The following is a 12267-nucleotide window of genomic DNA, read 5'->3' on the forward strand; positions in this document are numbered from 1 at the left end:
AGGTTTATGTAACTTGATGTATCATACCATTAGAAACATATAGGTCGATGCTTCTAAGTTCTAATCATTTTGGAAGTATAAAATGAAGTTGACCCTAACTAAGTGCTCGCTTCAAGTATTTTGGGGGAATTCTCTCTTAGTCACAACTCACAACATAGTTCATGTATGCAAAAAAGTGAATGCAAGCTAAATCAGTGTCATTCAAAACTTATCGTCACATTAGAATGTAATAGAAGTATAAAGACTCACAAAAAAGATAGTAACCCAAAGTTGTTTTTTTGTCCAAAGTCGCCGACAAAAACCATTTCTTTTCTGAATGACTTAAGAGGTCGACACACACACACACACACACACACTTTTATTAGTTCAGAGACACCTCGATGCAAATATATTAATACTTAACTAATCATCCCTTTTTCACCAAAATGACAACTTCGATATGTCCGATAGTTTCACCCAAAATGACAAATTCTCTCTTGCACACAGACCTTTCAGAAGTCTTGCCCTCACGGTATTCGAGTGTGCCGCCTTTATGGCTTTCCTCAAACTTTTCCTCTCCTCAGGATCCAAAACATTCACTGAATTTTTACTGGCAGGTGGAGGCTTTATCCATTTCCAACAACCCTCACCTTCCTGATCCAGTAAGTTTATTATAAGAAAATACCAACTTCTATAGTTTATATAACAGTTAATGAACCGACCTAAACAAAAAAAATCAATATCTGCTCACACGCCAACTTGGATAGTTGAGATGTCTTTGAACTTACATCAAAATCCCATGATGGACTTTCTTTTCTCTCAAACAGGTCTGTGGCCATGTTAAGCTCAGGAATATTTGGTAAAGGTCTTGGATGATCTCCATGCTCATCACTGCATATATATCTCAGCATTGAACTCAAATGGAATATATATAGAAAAGGGGCACACTTTCAAGCAGAAGATCAAACCTGGTCCATGGAGCTGGCTCATTGTCACATCTAACAAACAGATAACGACAGACCTTAAAAGAACCCTATGGACCACATAAAAATAGGTCAATGCATAAAAAATAGAACAGGAAAAGTTTACCGTTCTTAGCTATACGTATGTATTGTATACCTGGATTCCAACTTTTCGCCAGCACTTTTCGATCTTGTAAACTCCATCATATCTCACTCCTTCCTCAGGGGCACTTTTCCTTGTGAGACCTGATCATATATCGAAATAGGTAAAAAAATTAAGATCACTGCAAGTTGAAGAGTGAGAAAAACGTTGCACGAAACGCAGTTATGCTCGAATAAGAGGTAACCTGACAACTCGAACGGGATACCCCAATTTGCAACTGAGTCTTAAATCTTCATTAGACTTCTCGAACTTTTGGTCAAAAGACTGATCCTTGTTAGTTCTTTTGTTGCCACTGAGATCTCTACCCCCACTGCATGACACATCCACACATAATCAAGACAAAAAGAGACAATCTATCAGTAAATTGGAGAATTGATACTTCTATACACATGAGAAAAGTAAATTGTACAATATTATTTAATAAATCAAATGGACCAAAAGCTAGGAGAAATGAAAGGCAGACCTTCCTGTGTATAAAAACCATTCTCCATGATCTTCATAATCCTCATAACCTCTAGAGAGTGCTACAGATTGAGCTCCATAACTTGCTTGTCCAGCAATGCCAGCAACATGTGGGAAAGGAACACCCCACTGCCTACACTCGAGTCGGTCCTCCCAGGATTCTCCAACTAAAAGACCTGGGCTCCTCACAGGATCATTCTCAGCCGTTATTGGACCAAAGTGGTCAGGTGGTATTGTAACATAAATCCTGCCACTAGCAGCATTCGCCTTCCCTGTTTTCTTTGCGCGCTCAGATGTAAATGCTTTTATCTGGTCGGTCTTGGTTGCTCACGAAATGATAGACCTTTGAAGTACCCGCAGCAGCACTTCTGGAGACTCTTGCAAACCGGATAGCAGAAACAAGGGAAGAATTGATACGAGGGTTCCTTGCCATTTTCTCAGGAACTAAGCAGCAGCATTTTCCACAAGTATGTTTTCCCTGACCCATCCACTTCTCAAAACATTTCAAGCAAGCGTTGTGCCCACATGGTTTCTGAAATGAAAACATACAAAAGATCCATCAGCCCTACGTAATATAGCCTTCATCTTTGTCAAAAAAAAAAAGGCTTATTTTGATAAGAAGTTTACACTTATAGTCTTTCCCAAACTCCTACAAAATGTACAGTTTACCAACTTGTCTAAAATGAGTAAAGAAAAACATCCCATAAACGGCAACTAAACAACAGAGGTGTACATATACCAATCCCTAACAATTATCAACAACTATACTGACACAATGATTCACCTCTCAACTAAATAATCCAACCCAAAAAGGGTTAAAAAAAAAAAAAGGACAACTTAACAAGTCTATTAACAATCATGAACTATAAATGTAGTTAAACATTGACACAATTTGTCATAAATGGTAAGCACAATCAAAGTCTCTGTCTTTGTAAATCAGCAAAAGGAACGATTTAATTGTGTCAATAAAGTCTAAGCCGTTGTATCAGAAGCTCTCGAATTAGTAAATCAAACTAAACACATTAAACTATCACAAATCAATACTAACACAGATTCGAGAAAAGAAGACTACATTAACAAGTATAAGAGCCAGGACAGAGAGAACGAACCGTCACAGGTCGCTCAGGCAACTGCATACAAAAAGAGCACATCAAAAGTTATCTCCAAGAGCAGATAACACATCGAGATTCGCATTTTTCCCTTTACCCTTCTTCTTCTCTTCGACATCCTCATCGATGCCTTTACCACTCAGTAACTGTTGCCTCTATCTTAGCCTTCTCCACAATACTCAAGGTCTCATCAGCCTCAGTTCCGCGGAGAAGGCTAAGATAGAGGCAACAGTTACTGAGTGGTAAAGGCGTCGATGAGGCGCCGCTACAAGATCTGAGCCAACAGTTCCGTACCCCGCCGCAATGCCGGAAACAGGAAGAAGGTCGACTTCGCCGGAGCAATCGGGACAATGCCACTATAAAGTGGAAGCTATGATTTCGGGAGGAGACGAGAGGCAGGACAAGTGCCAAGGCGTAACGCACGTGCCGCAAGTGAGAGATTCTTCAATGAATTTGTTTTCATAGGATAACCTTGACCGTTGGTCATTATGCTAGATTCGAAGACAATTCTATGTTGGTGGGGAAGAATTGTAACGTCTGTGAACCAAGTAGTGTTTGGGAGTGTCGATCGACACCACGAGGGGTGTTGTTTGACACCAACAATCTTGTTAGGGTTCGGGTTAATTATAATTTCTCCATTTTGGTTTGGTTTAGTGGGAAATCCTAGGGCTCAGGTATATAAGGAGAAAACTCGGCACCCTTGTTTCATTTAGCAATTTTTCGTTCGAGAGAGTAAAAGTTTCCCAGTAAGTTTCTGTGAGTTTCTATGAAGTTCCTTGCTTGTTCTTGTGAGATGTTTCCCTGTGAGTGGAGATCTGAGGCTAAGGATGTGAAAGGAGTTTGATGTGGTGCTTTTTTGGTCGTGGTTAGGTCGATTATCTCTGTTTTGCAAAAGTGAGTGGATGACCATGCCTTCTCTAAACTAAGATCTCTGTTTCCTTGCTTGTTTTGTGCGATTCTTGGTTCCTATGTCTTGTGATGGCCTCTAGAAGAGTCTTGGCCGCATCAGAGGTGGTGGAAGGCAGAGATCAAACCTTCAGCTTTGAGGAGAATGATGTTGCGGCGATGTTGATCGACTCCAGGAGGGTGTCGGTCGACACCAAGGCGTGACGGCGTGAGGGCCTTGGTGAGTGTTGGACGACACCATGTGGAGGTGTTAGTCGGGTTGTCGAGGTGGGTATCGGTCGACACCAATTAGGGTTTTCGAGTTGTCAAGGTGGGGTGTCGGTCGACACCAACACTCAGCAGGTGGCTGACACTACAAGAAAACATGGTTTTTACGACTACAATTAGTGACTACATATGTAGTCGTTATTTTTGGTGACTATAATGACTATTGGGCGACTATTTTACGACTATAAATATTTGGTCGTATATTAGTCGCCTTTTTGTGACTACATATAATAGTCGGTATATTAGACGTAATTTAGCGACTATTTTATGACTATATTGCATATCGAAACAAATAGTCACCAATTTAGCGACTATTTTATGACTATATCGCATACCGGAACAAGTAGTCACTAAATAGTCACCAATTTAGTGACTAATATGTGACTCAAGGTAAAGGTCGCTAAAAAGTCGCATATCAGTCACTATTTAAGAAAATTAAAAAATTTAAAATTTGGCTTTAAACTTTAACCAAACTCCAAAACTTAAATCATAAACTCTAAATTTTTAACTTTCAATTTTTAATCTTAGAAATTAATTCATAAACCATAAAACCAAAACATAATTATTATTATATATACATAAACCAAGCTTTAGAACTTATAAGAAAATTAATCTATCCCAAATCTTAAATCTTAACCCTAAACCCTATACCCAAAACCATTAACCAAACTCCAAAACCTAAATCATAAACTCTAAATCTTGAACTTTAAATTCTTGATCATAGAAATTAATTCATAAACCATAAAACTAATATTTAAAACTATTTACATATTTTCTTTACAAAAAATAAGTTTTAAAAAACCTACTAACTTATAAATTTAAATCTTTAACCAACAATTCAATATATATATATATATATATATATATAATTTTCTAGTTCCAAATTTCTAAAACTTAAATCCCAAACCATGTTATAAACTCTAAACCTTGAACTTTATACTCATACTTCAAAATTGAAAATAATCTAAGATTTATGAAGATTTATGAAGTTTTTTGAAGATTTTTGAAGAGTTCAACAAAATCATAAAAAATGAAGAAGTGAAAGATTGTTAAAGATTGCTAGAGAGTTTTGTTGATTAGTTTTCTAAAATCTTGTAAAGTCCTCCAAACAATCCTTGTATTTTTATGATACTTTCTATGACTTTATTTTGTAAAGAAAGTGTCTAAAATCACGAACCAATAACATAATAATTGAACTCATTAACAATCCTAGATTCTTTTGTTTTAATTGAATAACACAAAACTTTTAATGACTTTATAAAAGTCTGAATCTAATAACCCAGATTTGTTAAGATTTTAAATGATTTTTTATAAATCACAAACTAATAACACTAAACTTTAACAGACAGAGTTTAACAAAATCTTGATCTAATAACAACAGATTCTACCTAACATTTAAAATCTTTAAAACTGTATTCAAATCTTAAACCAATAACCCCCGCTAAAATTTACATTGAAAGATTTATAATATAGAGGGAAAATGAAATATGGGCCTAAAATTCTTCAAAGCCTTTTCTATTTTTATGCTTCTTCTTCTTATGGTGGGTTCGAGATCGGCGATGTTTGGATCTGGCCTTGCTAAGAAGGCGATAACTGAAAAGCAGTACAGCCGGTCTCCTGTTCCCCATTGGCCGATTAGCTCGATTTCGTAAGAAGGACGAGTACGCCGAACGTGTTGGTGTCGTAGCTTGGATTTAGTTAGCCGACGAGGTAATTACCCCTTCTCCCTCAGTTATTTTGATCTTCAAATTCATAAAACCCTAATATGAACGGGGTTTCATAAAACCCTAATTTGAAAGGGGTTTTTTTTTTTTTTGTAAATTAGATCTGTGTAAGTTATGGAATTGACTGGAAACACAGAGAGGGATAATAAGAATACTATGATTGTGTCACTTCACTTTCAGCTTGCGGTGAGAAACGATGGGGAGCTGTGTGAGTTGGTTGGTGATGTGACGAATTCTAAGTGAGGTGTGATGACTAACATTCACAATCTTCTTCTCCTCCTTCCTCAATCGCCGTTCCTCAGCTCTCATTCTCTTCAAAGACTAAAATTCACAATCAAGCCAAGCCAAGGTCAGATGTCTTAATATTGTGGGTCATGAGATTTTTTTTAACATTGTTGATTATATAACTATGGTTTTTGTTTGCAACTATATCAGCGATGTTACTTACTCAAACTAGTTCTTATTTAGGTCAATGGAGATGGAAAGTATGAGCGGATAAGGTCAACAAGCCTTTGGTGAAGGTTCTTACCAAGAAGAGTGTTGTCTTTTCCACATCCTTCGTCCGGTTGTTCATGCATGAGGTTTTAGTTTATCCTTCTGTATCTGTCATTCGTTTTTGGGGCTTTAGTTTAACACCATACAGTAGATCTCTATTATATCTTCTCTATATTTAATTGTAGGATGATCTACTATTTAAAGTCCTCCTGCAGTTCCTGTCTGTACCATTGCATAGAGAAGAACTGTAAGTAGGGTAAAACACTGCCTTTTTTGCAAACAGTTACCCAGATTTCTATGAGCTCTTATGGGCGTTTTTTTAACTTATAAGGCTTAACGTGGAAGAGCATTCGCGTCAGGATGAGGACCAAACTATTTTCTTCCGTTTATCAAAGGGCTCTCATGTTTAAACCAATGCAGCACCCTTCGTTGTATTCAACCTGTCAAGAATCTACAAAGATCAATTTTCGCATCTAACAGTTTGGATTCCCACTATTCAAGTCAGTAACCTGAATAGGCAATTTATATTCCATCCTTCTCATGTTGGCTCCAAGGCTAAGGTATATTTGCTTGAGCTAAGTCCAAGAGAATCCAGTTCATAAGAGAATTCATGTGACCATATAGACTCAAAGTTGTTTGGGTTTGTTGAATCCAGTTTAGGAGGTATATGTTAGCAACCTGAGCTCATTCTCCCTCGCTTCAAGGTATGTAAGCAGCCTGAGCTCATTCTCCCTCGTTTGTGTTTGTTAAATCCAGTTTAGGTATATGTAAGCAAACTTCTTTTTTCTCCAGTTCAGCTGATTTCTCTCTGATGGTGTCATTAAGCAACCTGAGCTCATTCTCCCTTGCCTTAAGTTCCTTAAGAGATGCTTCCATCAGCTCAGCTTCCTTTCTCCTTGTCTCGTCTCTGCAGTTTGCTTCAGGTCAAAATCTTTAACATTCATCTCAAAAGCAAAAGACTTCTCATATGGGAAAGCAAAGTAACCTCCTTGATGTTTCTGCATTACCCCAAGATACCTCCAATATTTACTTTCTTTTTTAGTAGTATGATGTATTCTTATATTTAATTATGTTTTTAGTTTTATTTTGTAATACAGTTTTTTTAATATCATGGTTTCATAATAATAAATATAGTATTTATTTTTAATATCAATTCATTCCAAAAACAAACCGTTATTCAATAACTTATATATGTTTAAAAATAATTAATATATATATATATATATATTAAAATAGTATATATAAAATGCTGTATAAATACAATATTTTTTAAATTAGTCGTCAATTAGTCACTAAATTTAGTGACTATATTATGACTATTTTGTGTAGTCGTATAATAGTCGTAGCGTAGTCGCTAAATTTAGTGACTACATTACGACTAAATTTACGACTATGCAAAATAGTCGTAATGTAGTCGCTATTTGGCGACTAATTTTACGACTATTTATTTTAGCGACTCTCGATTTACGACTATTAGTTTTAGTCGCTATTTAGTCGTAATACACCATTTAGCGACTAAATAGTGACTAATAGTGCAGTCGCTATTTGCCTGTTTTCTTGTAGTGTGAAAGCTTGTTCTTTTCCTAGTTTGATTTATGATTGTTGTTTGTGGTGCAGATAAAGACAAAGTGTGACCGTGAAATCAAGGCAGTGAAAAAAAGGATGTTGTAATGGCTCGATTGATTGTTGTCTGGTTTCTGTTAGGTTGTTAGAATTGGGTCAATAGAATAAAGCTAGGATGTTGATTCATTGTTTTATGACTTTGTTTATGTTATTGGCATTGTTGGTTAGTTACTATTTTTTATTTGTTTATTCGTTATTGGATTAATGGTATTGGTTTATGCTATCCATTATTGTTTAATTGGGATAAGTTGTTACTGAATATGAAATCACTAGTAATATTGTTAAAAAAAACTGGTCGGATTGTTTCATAAAAGAAGTATAAAACAAAAGTAATTAATAGTAATATATCATTTATTATTTTCTTAATCTTGGTGAAAATTCTAAAACATCATATTTTCTAATATAGAGGGAGTAGCATTTTGGATTTTTTAAAACCAAAATTTGAAAAAGAAACACATTAAAATAATTTTTATTTGAAAGAATAACCTTTATATTCAGAAAATTTCTGCAATCTAAATCGTATCACATTAAATATTTAAATATCAAGTTAAACTATTTTAAAATGTTTCAAAGTAATTATTCAAAACATATAAATTAACAAAATATAATGAAGTGACTTTAGTCTAGCGCAAATGATAAGTCCACTGAGAGTAGACACCATTACAATTCACACTAGGATCAAGTCTTGGTTCCTACAAATATAGAGTTTGGGCTAATGGCCAGTCCATAGTGGCTAATATTGAAAAAAAAATAAAAATAAAAACATAGTGAAGGTATTCAATATAAAATTTGGACTGAATTGTGTGTTTAGATGACAAATCATTTGTTATTTATTAATCATGAAGTTTCAATTTTTATTTAAGAATCCAGTGTTATTGAGTAAGTGATTTTTAAACAACCACAAATCCTATGTTATTGATAATATTTTAGGTATTGCAATTATAAGGTGGTTTAGATTATTATATTCTTAGTTTTAAAAATATGAAAACTAAATCTTATGATTTTAAGTAGAATTCACAAAAGGAAAATTACTAAAACTTATAACAACTTTCCTAAATTTATTTAAGTTTGTCAAAATTGATCTTAAAGCTCAATATGTATAACTCAAATATTCAGAATATATGGTCGATTACAACCTCCTTAGTTCTTCTCAAATCTAATACCTACAAAATTAACTAAAAATGTTTAGTCTACAAGGAAGAAATTAACTACTAGTAGTACTTATTGTAGATGCTTGCATTTAAGTATCTTGCATATCCACAACGAATATTAAAGGTAATTGAAGGTAATTGTGCCTGCGATTTATTAAAGGTAATTGTGCCTGCGATTTATCCGTGGGATGTTGTCACATATAATGCTAAAGAAAGTAACTTTAGTTCATAACTATATCTAATCCAACATATTGTGCCTTTAATATATTTTTTATCAATCGATAAAGAACAGCTTGCGGTGACAAAAAAAAAACCAAAAAAAAAAAAAAAAAAAAACTAAAACGAACATCTGGAATTTTGTAGTACTGAAGTCAAGTGTGACTAATTTCTTCATCTGGAATTTTGTAGTACTGAAGTCAAGTCAGCCCCTTCACAATCACACAATTAGGATCGTCAAATAGTTAACGTGTATATCTAGTGACAAAATTTCTCTCAAACTATCAAAACACTAAAATTATTAGAGATGTCCCACATGAAAAATATGTCTCTCCCTGACGTCCATCAAGTATTCCTTAGTTTCCGAGGAGATCAGTTGCGCTACAGCTTCGTCAGCCACCTTCTTGACGCCTTTGAGAGACATGAAATCTTGTATTTCGTAGACAAAGACGAGCTAAGGGGAAAAAGTATGACAAACCTTTTTGTGAGGATTAAAGAGTCGAAGATCGCGCTAGTCATCTTCTCTAGTAGGTACTGTCAATTTATTAAGACTTATGAGTGAAGGTAACCTCTAGTTTTACATGTCTTCTTCATTCAATCTACTTCAGAAAGGTAGAAATACTCCATAGGTTGAAATACACCATGCAGGTTTAATATTTTAAAGTGTTTGTATTGACAATATATGTCGTGCAGGTATGCCGAGTCGAGTTGGTGCATGGATGAGTTGGTGAAGATAAGAAAACGTGTGGAAAAAGGAAAGCTCCAAGTCATTCCCATTTTTCTACAAGGTTAGGGCAATTGATGTGAGAGGACAGACCGGTGAGTTTGGTGACAAGTTCTGGGCGCTTGCTAAAACTTCTCGAGGATTTCAGATCATGGAGGGAAGGAAGCCCTAGAGTGTGTTTACAACAAGATGGGTTTGTCCTTGGGAGACAAAAGGTACTACCAGTGCTTCTTTGCTTTTATGTTTTGCTTTTGTCAAAACAACATGCAATTTGCACATGCCAGTTTTAATCAGGTGGTAACATATCACATATGGACAACTAGACTACAAGTCTTGATTGTGTTTATTTTAGTCATTTTATGTTATATTTGCAAAAACAACACAATAAAAATATGTAGGTACATATAAGTTAATTAATTCGCCGGCTTTATATTTTCTATAATATGAGAAGGTTTTTCTCAACTTTTGCTAAGGGCATGACATGATTCTTAATCATTTTTTAAAGTTTGAATGCCTCATTTGTATTCAGAATCATTTTGGCAATTGAGAATATCATTAATGTCATAGTTATGTCAATGTAATTTTCCGGAAATTATGTCTACACATTCATTTTCCGGAAATTTTGTCTAGATTATTAGCAAAAGAGTATATTTTTGCGGGTCCTATGAAATTTTGGACATCGTTTTGTCTATAACCTAAATAAATGGAGGCCCTTAAATTATAAATTATCAAAAGACCCATAAAATACTAAGAGGTCCATATAAAATTTCTAGAGGGACAGAATTAATTGCATTAGTAGCATTAATTGCAAAAACTTTCCTTATTAGTATTTTTGAGCAAAAACTGCTGCAAAAATACTAGTATAGATAATTAGAGGCCCATAAAACAAAGAAAAAAACTCTCAACATTCTCTTTTTCCCTTCTTCAATAAGAACAAGCTGTAGGTCTCTTCTGATCTAAAATCACCATTTATCAGTTTATGATTTCATCCTAGGAAAAAAACTAATTATAGTTTATTTTGAAATTATAAATATGGGTTTCAATCTAATGTATGATTCAGGGGAAAAATCGGATTCTAAATTATGTATAAAATTTATTTCTAGGTTTCAATCGTATAAATAATTCATGGGCAAGAAATGATTCTAGATTATGTTAGACAATTGGATGTTTAATTATGTGTTGTCAAATTCTCTTATAAATTCACACATTTTTGGCTCAAATTTTAAATTATGGGTTTCCATTTATGCTTAGTTTATAGCTTTTAATCTTATATAATATAATGGTGGGATGTTTTGTGTAAGTAATTTGGTAATTACTTACTTATTCATTCTCCATTAGATCTTACTAGGGGTGTCAATCGGGCTGACCCGGCCCAGCCCGATCTGAAACCCGTAAAGCCCGCATATGTTTGAGTTTGGTCCAGTCCAACCCGAAATATTTCCGAGCCTATAATTCAAAGTCCGAGTCTCACCTTAACAGGGCTACATGGCTTTTCGGGCATTTCTAGACTCATCTTACAAATCAAAAATTTAAACTTATAAGTCTTGGAAAACAATGTTTAAAGGTGCAGTATAAAACCAATCAATCAAAATTTAAATAATTCATCTATATTAACTAAAACCAGCTTAATTTAAAATAAAAAAATTTATTCTTTAACCAAAAAAAACAATATTTAATTCGTATAAAATATCACAAATATGAAAATTTTAAAAGTATTAAGTAAAGTTATTAAGTAAATATGAAAACTATTATTAGAGTTTTAAACTCTATTTACAATAAATCATTAATCAAATATTAGAATCAAACAAAAACATTAACAATAAAATATAAATATATTTGTTTTCGGGCTGGTCTGAGTCCTATCGGGTTAAGCCAAAAAACTCTATAGCCCGAGCCCAATTTTTTTTAGACATATATATTTAAGCCCGAGCCTGATGTTTTTCAGGACAGGGCAGGGCCAGCCCACAGGCTTTGGCCCTAAATGACCCTCCTAGATCTTACCAATTTCTTTTCTATCAAAGAAAAATTCATTCCATTTTCCATAAAATTAGAATTCAATCCCTAATTACTCTCCTTTTAAAATAATTTTCCACTTATTATTATTTAATTTCAGTCATTAGGTTCCTTATAAAGAATTATATTATTTTTATATATCTTTTCAAATTTCGATAGGTAATCTTGAATAATTTTTAATTTTTTTTTTGCAGCTTATCATGTTGGTTGTTCACATTGATTTAAATAAAATATTATGAGTAAAATTATTATTTGAGATTTAAGATTTGTTTGTGTAGAAAGAATATGTTTTTTTGGCAAACGTGTAAAAAGAATATATAAGTAAAGTTTTCTTCGTTTATTCAAATTTGCGTTTATTTTCTATAAAATATTTTTCACCCGTGAAATATTTGAACTTAGAAAAGAATTTTAAGGTGGTGTAGAAATTTTTGATGTCTTTTTGTGTTTCTAAAAATCAAATTCACATATTTTAT

General features: G+C 33.9%; 1 long non-coding RNA gene and 2 pseudogenes across 8 annotated transcripts; 2 read left to right on the plus strand and 1 right to left on the minus strand.

Moving 5' to 3' along the window:
• Positions 1–180: 180 nt before the first annotated feature.
• On the minus strand, positions 181–3162 carry LOC104788703 (E3 ubiquitin-protein ligase ORTHRUS 2-like; annotated as a pseudogene). The gene is made up of 8 exons (XR_015598060.1): positions 3103–3162; positions 2676–2830; positions 1568–2098; positions 1289–1414; positions 1099–1187; positions 948–1012; positions 768–870; positions 181–633 (listed from the first exon to the last, which is right to left on the minus strand). The product of XR_015598060.1 is annotated as an E3 ubiquitin-protein ligase ORTHRUS 2-like (transcript).
• Positions 3163–5303: 2141 nt separating this feature from the next.
• Positions 5304–7214, plus strand: LOC104750018 (uncharacterized). Of its 7 annotated transcripts, none has more exons than XR_015556910.1 (7): positions 5304–5558; positions 5674–5921; positions 6041–6153; positions 6253–6314; positions 6399–6627; positions 6723–6771; positions 6860–7214. It is a non-coding gene; the product is annotated as an uncharacterized LOC104750018 (long non-coding RNA). The 7 variants fall into 7 exon arrangements; XR_015556913.1 differs by having other exon boundaries at positions 6865–7214; XR_015556912.1 differs by having other exon boundaries at positions 5350–5558; positions 6030–6153.
• Positions 7215–9382: 2168 nt separating this feature from the next.
• On the plus strand, positions 9383–10362 carry LOC104788704 (disease resistance protein RBA1 pseudogene; annotated as a pseudogene).
• The last annotated feature ends 1905 nt before the right edge of the window (positions 10363–12267 follow it).

The sequence above is a fragment of the Camelina sativa genome, chromosome 5 (assembly GCF_030686135.1).
Source record: "Camelina sativa cultivar CO46 ecotype springtype chromosome 5, ASM3068613v1".
Lineage (NCBI taxonomy): Eukaryota > Viridiplantae > Streptophyta > Magnoliopsida > Brassicales > Brassicaceae > Camelina > Camelina sativa.